Below are 12,871 nucleotides of genomic sequence, written 5' to 3' on the forward strand. Positions count from 1 at the left end.
GCCGGACCTTTGCTTCTCCTCCTCCCCTCCTTGATGTCCTCCCAGGCATAACTGGGCATTTTACTGGTTATAAACACAAGGCGCGTGCTGCTGAGTGTGCTCCCATGTATGTGTGTTTCTAATTAAGACCTAATGCATGAAGCCATCAGATTTGCTCAGATTGGCTCAGGATTCAGAAAAGGCTGAGGTTTTATAAAACTCCTCAGCCAAGGGAATGCATGAATTATTGAACGGAGAGAAAAGCGGCCCAGAGAGGAAGGGCTGCTCCATTATTCATCAGGCCCGGAGTCCCCAGGTCCCTGAGCACAGCTGCTGGGTTTAACACCTACAACATTTCCCCATCATGTCTACAGTGAGCGTTTCAAACAAGCTGTATTGGCAAGCAGGTCTCCCGCCCACGCCGCCATCCTCTGCCTGTCTCATTAGCTCAACTAGCCCCCAGCCGACTGTCGGATAATGACGCTGGTGTTGGTGCCCACCCACCTTCCCTTCCTGGGGTTTTCTGCTCACAGGCCTCCAAGCCTGAGGTCCAAACTCTTTAAAAGACACAAAAAGCCTTTCACTCTGGGCGCCACATGGCTGCACAGTTTTATCTTCCTCCGCTCTCCACCACCAACCTGCCCCAGACCATTTGCACTTCCCTGAGTGTAACTGATGTTCTCATACCTTTGCCCGTGCTAGTCCCTCTGCCTGAAACTGCCTTCCTGTCCCTTTGTCTAGCTGGTGACCTTCTCTTCATCTTTAAGACCACATCAGAGGAAGGGAAACTAACTTCTGTTGCCAGCCCCTGTGTTAGATGTTTGTGCAAACATTATCCTGGTGAAATGCCTCTGGCCTTTGCTGGGAATGTTAAATGCAGATCTTGAGAAAAGCACATCTCTTGGCTGCTATGCCCACTTTTCATCTTTTCGTATCACTCATCCAGCTCCACCAGTTTTTTTGCTGGGTGGTTTTCCCCTTGACTTGACAACTTCAGTCTTGGGGAAATTCATCCTACTTAGATTCATTCATTCAGCAGTGCATTAACTGTGCACCTACTATATGCCAGACCTCTGCCTTCAAGGCACTCACAAGCATAGCTGGGGAGACTGACAATAAACTCACCATTGCTAAACAAGGGAGAGCTAGTCAAGAGGCTCCTGGGCCAGACTGAGGGAAAGAAAAGTTAATTATTGGGTCAGAGGGAGCAAACTGAATAAGGTTTTGAAGGATCTATAGGAGTTTTCCAAGTAGTGAAGAGGACAAGCCAAGCAGAAGAAACTACACATTTGCTAGAGTTTAGGGGTGATGAGGGTTGAGAGTTTGAGAAATGTGCGAATCCGTCCTAGCTGAGAGATGTGAACACCTTCAGTGGGGTGAGAAGCCTCTCCATTAGGGGATTCTGGGAGGTAGGAAGGAACACTCATGGGAAAGGTGGGAGAAGAGAGAGAAAGCTGAAAAATTTTCAGGCCTAAAATGCTGTGAATAGGAACCTGGTGCATTCTTTCCAAAGACCTTAGGTTGTCTCAACTCCTCATGACCCCATTCACATGTGACAATGTCCTATGACATCCAGGTCAGGAGATTTTAGCAGTATAAGGGCTTCTGGCGGGGCTGCTGTCTTACAGTTTTCAACAAATATGTTCATTGATGATGTCTCATTATCTTACTTCTGCCCTCAAACATATGCACATTCCATGTATTTGACTACTTCATGGTCTATAGAGATTTTACATACCTTCCAGTGGAGGCTCCCCATGGCCTGGCTGACCAGGCTTACCTCCTGGAATCTCATCCTTGCAGGGTGACCCTGCTCGTTCATAGCAGAGGGCAGACGCTGCTGGTCTGCAAGTAAGCCACACAAGCGTGTACGACAAGGATGTCAGTCAGGTTGTCATTACAGAGAAATGAAGATGGGCAAGTGTTCAGGCCAGAAACAGTTAACTGCTGGCTTCTACCATCCAACCTGGCTGGACAGGCCACCCTGGCTCCAGCTGCAGCTTTCAGATTACTCATAGATTAACAAACATTTATTGAGCACCTACTGGGTGTCCAGAGCCCAGAGAATCAAGGAGACACACACACTGAAGAAAGAAGAAATTAAAAAATTGGGGTTGCTATCATTTACTGTACACATATTTCCATTCTGTACTTCAGAGGGGCAAACTATGTACCTAATGTCACAGAGAAAGAAAGCATAGTGATGTTTTCAAAAGTACAGATCCGGGAGCCTGACAGATCTGAGCTGCAGCCCCGGCTCCTCCATTTTCCACCGTTTGTCCTCAGGCACATCACTTCATGACTTTGTGCCTCAGTCTTTTCATGCATAAAATGGGATTGTTGGGAGGGATGATTTCATCGGTGCAAAGTGCTTTGAACAGTGCTCGGGGCACAGGAGGTGATCACTACATACTAGCTGATGGTGGTGGGGTGTTGTTTTGGTGATGATGATAATAATATGATTAAACGGAGCAGCAGCAGCTGAGATTTGAAGATAAGTCTAACTCAAGCCAGGGACATCCCAGCCAAGCTCTGTGCGACCTCCCAAAGCCTCCTCTCCCTTACTTCAGCCCCCAGCTCTCCACCTGCAAACCCCACCTAGGTGCTTCCCCCAGATGCGCTCACCTCCAGGGGTGGAACCCGGCGTCCGCAGGGTCCCAAAGCCGGCCGGCAGCTCGCAGCGCGGGGAGGCGCAGGGGTGGCGCAGGGGTGGGGAGGCCCCGCCCGCGGCCCCGCCCCCTGCCTTCCCCTCCCTCCCCGAGTTCGCGGCGCGAGCGGCGGTGGCAGCCACGGTCACTGGCGCGGAGCGGTTCGTGCGGACGCGACGGGGCGGGGGCCCCCGGGTGCCTGGCGCGGTACCGAGCCCGCGAGGGACGTTCGAACAGGGTCAGGTGCCCCTGCGGGTCCAGCGAGGTAAGAGCCGGGGAGACCGGGAGAGACCCGCGCCCCCCTCCTGGGGGCCCCACAGAGTATTTCCCGCCAGAGCCTTGGCCACTGCGCCGGGTCGTTCCCCGTTACCGTGGGGCCAGGGGCTGGGGCCAGACTGTCCCCTGCGTGCTGGCATCCTAGCCCATCGCGGTGAAGAAAGGGGTAGGGTTGGGGTGTGTGTGTGTGTGTGTGTGTGTCTGTCTGTCTGTCTCTCTGTCTGTCTTGGGGATGTGCGAAGGAGGTGATGAACACCCCCTCTTTGTGGACGCTGCTGGGCTGCCCACTGCAAAGCGGAGGACAGACTCCCACGACAAACTTCAATAGGACTGGCAGCAATTATCTGTATAGCGTGGAAGGGGAAGCCCACCACCACCTGTTGAGCTAGGCTGTCCACCTGCAGAGTGGCCTCACTTCCCCAGCGGTCCGACCGACTGTCCCAGGACGCCTCCCGCCTGGCTGTGGGGATGGCAAGGATGCCCGGTCCTGCTGGGTAGGAGGAAGTGTCCCTGCTGGATGCCACAGCTCAGAGACGATCTCACAGGGGAGAAAGGGGTGGTGGCTCTGGGGGATCTGCAGGCAAATGCTGAGTGTAAGACATCCACCCGCCAGGCACGCACCGAAGTATTTCCTCAGTCACTCCAAAGCCTCACTCCTCATCTTAATGACTTGACCTGTCTCTTTGCCCTCATCCTAATTTGGCAACTGATGAAGATGCAGTGTACTAAAAATTTTCAATGAAGTCAGATTGTCACTTCCCAGGACTGAAAGGGACTGAAGAGATAATTCCTGGGAACCTGGTTGGGGGCCGAAGAGGCTCATATTCTGCGCCCCTCCAGTGCTGACCTGGTGCCTGCTCACAGTGGTGGGGCAGTGTGCTCTCACTGGCCCCTAGGACCTGCCAGGCACATCAGTGTCCCTTTTTATGGTTGAGGACGCTTTCATTCAGGAAAGGGCAGGGATTCGCCCACTTTATGCTGAATTATCAGCGACTGGACAAGGGCAGGACCCAGGAGGGGGTCTCCAAGAGGGAGCCTGTCTTAGTTTAATAGAAGTCACATTCCAGCTGTCAGCGGTGCTGGTTCTTCTTGCTCCATATCCGTCCCAGGGAGCGCAAGATAGGACCTTCCCTCTCGGCCATCGCAGGCCCACTCTGTCTTCTCCACAATCCTCAGGGCTTGAATAATTAACAGCCCGGATTGCACTGGAAGTAGATGTGGGGGAACTTTGGCTCAGATCTGATGTCCTGCCTTCAGGACATCTCAGGACCACGGGCATCTTTGTGACAGGTTGGTTGCACCTCTCTGCTGACCCCCCAGCCAGCGCTCCCTCCCAGAGTCTCCTGCCTGCCTGGCTCTGTCTTATTCCTCTGCTAATTTGGCAGCTGGAGATATCTGGGGACATCTCATCATGGGTCAATTCCCAGGGTGCTTAGAAAGGGTGAAAATTGTAGCTGCACCTGAGACATCCTCCACCCCAGACTTCAGCCTCCCTCTAAGGTGTGGAAGGCTGTGGATGCCCTGAGGGGCAGGCTAGAGCCAGGGCTGCCCTGTCCACACACATCCTGTTTGTGAGACACCTGGCATCCAGGTGGGTTACACCCTGGCTCCCTTGCCGCCCCCCAGCTGGCAGCAGGCTTTGAGACCTCGGTCATTCTCAGGCTATGAATTAAAGTTCCATGACGTAGTGTGGGGGAGAGGAAAGCTGGGGAAGATTGCCTGAATTGGTCACATTTGGCCTAAGGAGGCAAGCCTTATGTCACAGTGGAAAATGTGGGCTCTGACCCCAGCTGGGTCACTGACTGTGTGACCTGGGCCAAGTCACAGAGGCTCATTCCTCATCTGTAGACCGAGGCCAGAGGTGTGGTATAAATCGAGGACACAGATGTCAGTGTTGGGCTCCCTGGACATGACCAGGGCCGGTCCTCTCCGCTTCGTCCAGCCCCCAGCCTGACCTCAGACACAGGACTTGAGCGATGACTGTGCTGCCAGGATCCCGCATGCCATCCTCAGAGCTGTGGATTGGGGTGGAGGGGGCGGCATGAGTTTTTGCATCAGGATAGCTCACAGATTGAGTTTGGATAAGCAGAAAGCACGGATAGGAGAGTCGGAACCCAGTCTCCACCCAGCCCTACCTCTGGGGGAGCTGGCACTTCTGACTCAGGCTTATAGCCATCAGTGTCCTGGGCCTGTCCCACATAGCCTCCTGGCTCATTCCCCGGGTGGTCACTGGGCACACACCTGCTCCTTCATTCCATCCTGGGTTTTTGGGTCAGCCTTCCTCCATGGCAGAATTGGAGCCAGCTCCATGTGACCTCAGGGACACCAGGAGAACCCCTGCCCACCAAAAATCATCCTATTCCCCCAAGCTTAGCTGTCTGCTGCCTAATATTCCACCATTAGAGACTCATTCCTTCTGCTGACGGCCTTGTACCCAGTTAAGTCAGCTGCTAAACCTTAGCATCAGTGACTTGTTTAAAAGCTTTCAGGACCTGTGAGGGGAGAGGGAGAGGGGAGGAAAAAAAAGGTGCAGAGAGTGGGAGAGAAATGGTACTTTGTCAGCCTGTTCTGCAGATCAGCTGTGAGCCCAAGGAGGCCCCCAGGAGAAGGAAGAGCTTGGGGAGGTGGGGCGGGGGGCAAGCGGCAGGCAGGGACAGTTGTGAATCTCAAGTGGGAATTCTCAGCGGGACTGTGGGGTGGGCGGCCTGCCAAAGGGGCGGAGGAGCCTTCCAGTCTTGTGGCTGGGACGGGGCCGTGAACTAGGCCCTAGGCCGAAGCGGCCTCCGTTTTCCAACTGTTCTCCCGTCCCCTGAGAACACAGCCACATGGTGCTTAATGTGTTCTCTGGTGGTGTTCTCTGCAGGGGAAGAGCCCGGGCTAGTCGCGCTGGTGAGACTGTCAGTGGTAATTTATTGGTCTGCAAGAGGCCTGGGCGGAGCTGGGCCGGCAGAGGGTTCAGCGCCTTTGCCTCCCTGCACATCCCGCACCCCTCCCATGACCTTATCGCGAAAAGAGCAAAACAGGGTCGTAATTCACTCAGTCTCCTGGGCTGTGGGAGGCCCAGGGGTGCAGGGTTTGGATGGGATCATCTAAAAGGCTCGTGGAAGTGGTTCCTGGCCCAGCTGGGCACACGGTCCTGAGTTTTCCGGGGGGGGGGGGGGGACGTGGGGGTGAGAACTGGTGGTGTCCGCTGAAGGAGCCCACGGCAGGCTTGCCGGGAGGAGGGGCAGGCTGACATCGCTTAGGCTCTCAGTGGGCCTGAAGCATGGACTGGTCCTGCCTCACGATGGCCCAGCCATGCCCCGTGGGCAGCCCGTTGTGGGTGCTGCTGAGGGCGGAGCTCAGGTCAGAGGGAAGAAGTTATAGGTCACCAGGACGACCCGTTGGCAGTGACCTCCTAAATGATGACTATCCTTAAAGATCACTCTCAACCGTATCTGTCCTTAAATAATAATAATGGTGACAACAATGATAGTAGTAGTTTTTGTTCCTCATCAATCATTTATTGAGCACCTACTATGTACAGGCTGGCTACTGTTGTCAGTAATAGGGATGCAGCTGTGGCACCATTGGCATTTGGGTGAGGGATTGGGGGGTTTCCTGTGTGTTGTAGGACTGTAGAAACCTCCTTGTCCTCTGCCCACCAAATACCAGGAACACCCCTCCTCCCATTGTGACACCCAAAAATGTCTCCAGACATGGCCAGATGTCCCCTGGGAGCCAATGTCGTCCACTATTGAGAACCACTGGGCGTACAACCATGAACAAAATAGACCAAATCCCATCCTGTTCCCTTAGAAGCAAGCATTCCAAAGGGGGAGGCGAGCAACACATATGCTAAAGAAGGAAACTAGCTGGCTGGCTGCGTGGTGCAGATGCTACAGAGAAAGACAAGGCGGGGCTGGGGTTTAGAGTGTGCTGGGGTCCCAGGTGTCATTTTCAAAGGGGGCTCAGAGAGGCCTCCCTGGTGAGGTGGCACTAGAGCAGAGGCAGGAAGGAGGGGAGGAGGAGCAGAGACCTGGGGGCAGGGCCTTCCAAGCAGTAGGGAGAGAGAGTGCAGGAACAGGAGGCGGTGGGCGTGGCTGGGTGGGGAGCAGTCCGAGGAGCTTCCTTGGGCACGAGGGCCCTGCGAGGACATCAGCTTTGTCTGTGAGTGTAAGGGAGAGCCAGAGTGCACTCATGACCTGCTCGGTGCAAACACCGCCCCAAGTGTTTCTCCATGCATACTCGCAGCAGTCCTGTAAGGTGGGTGTTATTTCCTTACGTCATGTTTCAAAGCCCAGAAATGCCAAGTGATGTGGGGGGTACCACTGGGACATGAGCTCGAGCAGTCCGTGCTCTATTGTCTTATCCTAAAACTAGGACTTTGGAGACACACAGAAGTGGGTTCAAATCCTAGCCCAGTCACTTCCTAGCTGTGTGTGGCCTTGGACTAGCCTCGGTTTCTGTAGGCAGTGGTGCGTTGTCCTTTGTCCCCTTGTCTGTCTGTGCCATCTCTCGTGGGGCCTGCCAGTCCGTCCGTGCTCTTGTGCCAGCAGGAAGCCAGAGGGCAGGCAGCACCCCCCATTCCTCCCGGCCTCGGCCACTGGCTCCTGTTCCGGATTCGTGCATCTGTTCGCTGAGCTGCAGCAACACCATCTGGTGAGGTCAAAGCCGAAATCTCCAGAGGTCAGGGAAGTTAAATGCTCCCTCTCCCTCCCTGGCCCCGAGAGCTGGGGAGGAGGGATCACCCTTTCCAAGTCACCATCTCCCAGGGCCTTCGGGGCCAGGCTCTGCCCAGTTCCTCCAAGGATGCTGGCCTGGCTCCTCTTGGGAGCTAAGCGGGGCTCAAGCTCCAGACCTGCTGTGTGGTCGAGCAGGTGCTGGGGCGGCCGACACAAGACTCTGTGACTCCTAAGGCCCCAAGACTCTGCATTAGAGAGTCTCAGTGAATCCACTGGCAAGTTCTCACTTTTTCATGTCAGAAATAGGTTCTTAACTAGAACGGTAGGTTCAGAAATTACCCCAGAGAAGACACTGGCTGCCCTTAAAAATGATTGATTCAACTCCATAGGGGACTCGGGGAAAGAAATTACCCCAGAGAGTTGACAGCTAAGAAAAGAGGAGCCCTGATGGGAGGGGCAGATGATTCCCTGGTAACGCGTCCACGCGTGCGCAGGGACGTCTTCCCTGGGCATGTGATGGGAGACCCCAGGAAGGACGTTTTCAGGACTGTCGGCCACACAGGTGTGTGGACATGTGCTCGAGAGGGTGTGAAGCCCCGCTCAGGAGGTGTGTATATCTGCCCCACGGGGTGTGGTGTGTCTGTGAATTTGCCCCGTCCGATTCCTGGGCAAGTGGCTGTCGGAGGTGGCTCTGTCTTCCCCGTGGTCTGTGGTTCCCGGGATGATGGGATGTCCGAGGCCCTCTGACTCTACCAGGCAGGCCCCACCCTGCAGAAGACCCCGAACTCTCACTGCTGGAATCTTTGATTCACTTGAAGAAGAGCAGAATGGGTGGACGGCCCTTTCTGCACCTGCCCAGCAGCGTCTCCGCTGCCGAGGCAGGAGAGTCAAGGAGAACAGCCCAGGCCTAGGGGTGGGCATCAGGAGACCGGGGCTGAAGCCCAGCTACTCTTACTGTGTGGCCTTAGGCAAGTCCCTCTAGAGCCCAACAGGGCCTTGACTCTGAAAAAAAAAACTGAACACAAGGCACCAGTGAGCGGGAGGTGTGGAGGGAGGGACACGGAAATCAAAGGCGGCTTCGTTATGCAAAAAGCAACGGCCAGAAGAGGGTGCCACTTCCCTTGTGTGCTTTAGGGGCGCCTTCACTCTCCTGGCCCCCTCTACCCCACTAACCACCTGCCATGCCCCCCACCCGCACTGTCAGCGGGGTTTAGCGGCTGGTCTGCAGAAGCATCCTTAAATGTACAGATGCTGGGCGGTGGGGGGCGGGGGTGCTGCACGCCGGCCTTGGAGGGTTTGCACTGGCCTCACCACTCACTGCGGAGGGACCTCGACCAAGCTCCTTGCTCTCCCTCAGCTTTCCTCCTTGGTAAAATGGAGATGACAGTAATAAAATTATAGGGAGCGTCTGGGGTGAGTGGGGTCTTTAAAAAACTTTTTTGGTCATGAACAAACTTGACAGCTGAGAAGTTCAAGGCTCAGAGAGGCTGAACCCCCCACCCAAGTCACCCAGTTAGTAAGTGGCAGTTGGAGATTTGAACCAGGTCTCTCAGGGGCCAAAGCTTGAGGGCTCCTTCTGCTCAAGTAGCTCAAGCAGAAGAGAGGAGTTGATGGAGAGGCCCCAGGCATGTCCTAGAGCCCAAGGATGGCACTTGAGGTCTGATTTCACGAGGACCTGGAATGAGAGCTAGGGAGGAGGCAGGACTGGGGTTCTCAGAGCCCTTCCAACCTCAGGGCTCCTCGGCTCGTGTCCTCTGCAGACCACGGGCCACGGAAGACCCAGGAAGCCGATCTGACCTTAAAAGGGTATGAGCACACCAGTCAGCTGTGTGCGACTCTGGGGACCGCTCCCAGGACAGAGGGGCAGTGCTTGAAGAAAGGGCAGGGGCCATGGGCAGGCAGACAGGCCAGAGGGTGAGTGGGACAGAGGGCCCAGGAGCAGGCTGTGTAATTTTCTAAAGTACTGTCTTCAGTCCCACGTGTCAGGCCAATGGAAAGAGACTGATGTCGGACATTTTCAGAAGATAGTGGTTCAAGATAGTCCCCACCACTTTTGCGGCATCTGGTTTGTACCTGCTGCTTCTTGCAGTGTTTAATTAAATCCCCACAACAGTCTTGGGCAGAGGGCTTTATTATGCCCATTGCACACATGAGGAAACAGAGGCTCAGAGGCAGAAAGCAACTTGCCTGAAACCACGTGGTGGATAAGTGGCAAAGCAGGGATGGAACCTAGGTCTCTGCAAAGCTAAAAGGGGCAAGTTTTCACTGTGCCACTGCAAGCCATTCCCTGAGCAAGTGCAGGCCATAGGGGGAGACAAGACTTGGAGCGGAGAGGGGACACTGGACATTTCAAGAGCTACATTTTGGAAGGAGGGGGACTGAAGTTTTAATGACCCTCATTGTTTATTGTTTTAATTTCTTGTCATTGAAATGGTTCCTGTTTATGGCAGAACATTTGGGCCCCGTTGTGTGTAATTCCAAGGAGCAGAATCTGAATTGGCAGGAAAAAGAAGTTACTGGGAGCAGCCCTGGCATTATCTCGGGCAAAGTTCTGCTCACTTGGTGCTGTCGCCTGATGAGGTGAGGCGGGGGGGTTCCCATGTTCCCAGAGGCCAAGCCCAGGCCGCCTGGGTCACAGCCTAGCAGGGATGCTGCAGGAGGCGTTCCTGCTCCAGAGGCTGGACTTCCATGAGCCCTCCTTGGAGGGAGACAGTGTGCCATAGACTCAGGCCCGTGCCTGAGGGCAGACACTGAGGCAGCTGGCACCGGAGCAGAGGTCGTGTGGAGGGTGCCGCTCTTGCCTACGCAGGAGCCAGATGCCAGCCTGGTCCTGAGTCTGGGGGAGGCAGGAGCCCCTGGAATAAGCCGGTGTTGGAATCGCTTATCCAGCAGGGGTTTTCAAGCAGAGGTCCAACAGCTGCCCTAGGAATTCTCTCTGCAACTTGGCACGGGGTTGTGGGGGAGGGCACAGCTGGGCAGGAAGGATGATCCTGATTGGGAGAGAGAGCCTAGGTTGGGGGGGGGGCACCCACACACCGTGCGGTCCTGAGATGATGAGCCGGGCGGCAGATCTGCACTGGCCCTCCCAGAGACAGACCCCCTGGGGAGCACAGGTCCCTGGGTCGTTCTCCCGCCAGGAGGAGGCAGCCGTGCTGGCCGCACAGGTAGTTATAGAAGCTAATGTTCATCGGGTGCTGATTGTGTGTGAAGTCTTGCATAAGCCTCCTGCTGTCTAATCCTTACGAGATACACCTCACTGTCATGTCCAGGAATCAGGGTGGGCGGGAAGCACTGGCGTGGGGCTGTAACCATGGGCAGTGGACAGATTGGAGCTCGACCGCTCTGCTCTGTGTGACCTTGGGCCAGTTATTTTACCTCTTTGAGCCTCAGTTTCCTTAATTCTAAAGTGAAGGGGAGAGAGTTCCACATAGGGCTGGTGCAGTGAGAAGACTAAAAGGGAGACAACAGACCTCATGCGACGTCAAGCAGCAGCAAGAGGTGCTCTGTACACGGTGGCCACTTGCTTTGTCTTCCCAGCCCTGTGGACACAGAGCCCATCACCCTCTCCATGATGCCTGAGTGGGATTCTGCTGAAGTCTGTGGCTGGGAAAGAAGGAGGCCAACGGGTCCTTATAGACCATCTCGTCAGTGACCCTGGCCCCAAAGCCACGGGCAAGTATAAAGGGAGTGGGTACAATGACAGTAGCTCCTGCGCATATGTCCAACCCTGGGACATGCTCAGTGCTCCACTGGCCTTATCTAACTCAGGGAGGTCATGGTCATGAACCGTATTTTATAGATGAAGAAACTGAGGCACAGAAAGTTCAGGTAACTTGCCTTTGGTCACCCAGCTCATAAATGGTGGAGCCAGGATTTGAACCCAAGGAGCCTGACCTGCCTTCTGAGACCCTTGGAATTTGTACAAGGAAAATGTAACCAAGTCGCTGGGCACAGGGTCCAACTCTTCCAAAATTCCCTTCTCCTTCCCTTCGTTTAAAACCCAAACGCTTCTCCAGACAGGGACCAGGGGATGTGAAGGACTCAGCTCAGGTGTCACCTCCTCCCAGATGTTCCCAGCTCCAGGCCCTTGTTTGCGCTTCTGCGGCATCACCCCTCCCCACATCAGCTGACTTGTCCCCAGCACGGCCAGCATTTCTTCCTTCTCCCCTACCCCATAGACCAGGACTCCCCAGGGGGTGCTCACTGCCTGCTGTTGGACAGCATTCCCTCCCACTGGTCTCTGAAATCATTGCCTGGTGTTTCCTCTGCCCTTTGTGGATCTGCCCTGACCCACAGACCTTGTGTTTGCCGGTACTGATCATGGCCCCCTGGCAGGGGTCAGTTACCAGGCATGAAAGGCGAATTCTAGAGTCCTGTGCCTGGGTGTCAGGCTGCTCCAGGAGGCAGTGCATCGCCTGCTCCACAATGTACACAATGTGCAAGACCTTAAAAACCCATCCCACCTGCGTCTCAGGGATGCCAGACGATGGGACGTGTGGAAAGGGTGTGGCCAGCAGAGTGGAGTTCTCTTACACAAGGAGTAAAAGCTGGAGTTTACTGAGCTATCACCTCACATTTAATCCCCTCCCAGCCCCTGGCAACCCCCCCCCCAATAATTGCTTATATGCACACACTTTTGGTATATGCTCCTTAAATTGTGGTGAATCATATTTTTGATATAAATGGATGCAATCTGTAGGGATTTTATTGTGGTAAAATATATATATATAACACAAAATCTACCATTTTAACCATCTTAAAATACAGATTTCAGTGGCATTTAGTACATTAAAATATTGTGCAACTGTCACCACTGTCTAGTTCCAGAATATTTTCATCCCCCCAAAAGGAAATGCACCCATTAAGCAGTCACTCCCCCTTCCTTCCTCCCCAAGTACCTGGCAACCACTTGTCTGCTTTCTTCCTCCATACGTTTACCTGCTTGGGATATTATAAATGGGATCATACAATCGGTGGTCTGTTGTGTCTGGCTGCTTTCACTTAGTGTGGTATGTTTAAGGTTCCTCCATGTTGTAGAATGTATCAGAGCTTCTTTCCTTTTCATGGCTGCATCTTATTCCATTGTGTGGATATACTATATTTTGTTTATCCATTCATCAGTTGATGGACATTTGTGTTATTTCCACCTTTTGGCTATTATGAATAATGCCGCTTCCTTTGATCTGGGGGCATTGACTGCCCTCAAGGATGCGAAGAGAAGGACCCCAGGCTAGGGGCTCAGCAAACCTGGACTTGGTTCTCTGAGGGTGGGGGCTGGGCCTGGCGCCCCACCTCGGAGTCCCC

General features: G+C 54.4%; 1 protein-coding gene across 1 annotated transcript in view; it reads left to right on the plus strand.

The window, feature by feature from the left end:
- Window positions 1-2,742: 2,742 nt before the first annotated feature.
- CACNG5 (calcium voltage-gated channel auxiliary subunit gamma 5) overlaps window positions 2,743-12,871 on the plus strand; it is a 37,068-nt gene continuing 26,939 nt past the window's right edge. Inside the window, exon 1 of the mRNA XM_031468917.2 lies at window positions 2,743-2,892. The gene's annotated coding sequence lies outside the window, so the exon portion shown is untranslated. The remainder of the gene's footprint in view (window positions 2,893-12,871) is intronic.

This window comes from Camelus dromedarius, chromosome 16 (genome assembly GCF_036321535.1).
Source record: "Camelus dromedarius isolate mCamDro1 chromosome 16, mCamDro1.pat, whole genome shotgun sequence".
Lineage (NCBI taxonomy): Eukaryota > Metazoa > Chordata > Mammalia > Artiodactyla > Camelidae > Camelus > Camelus dromedarius.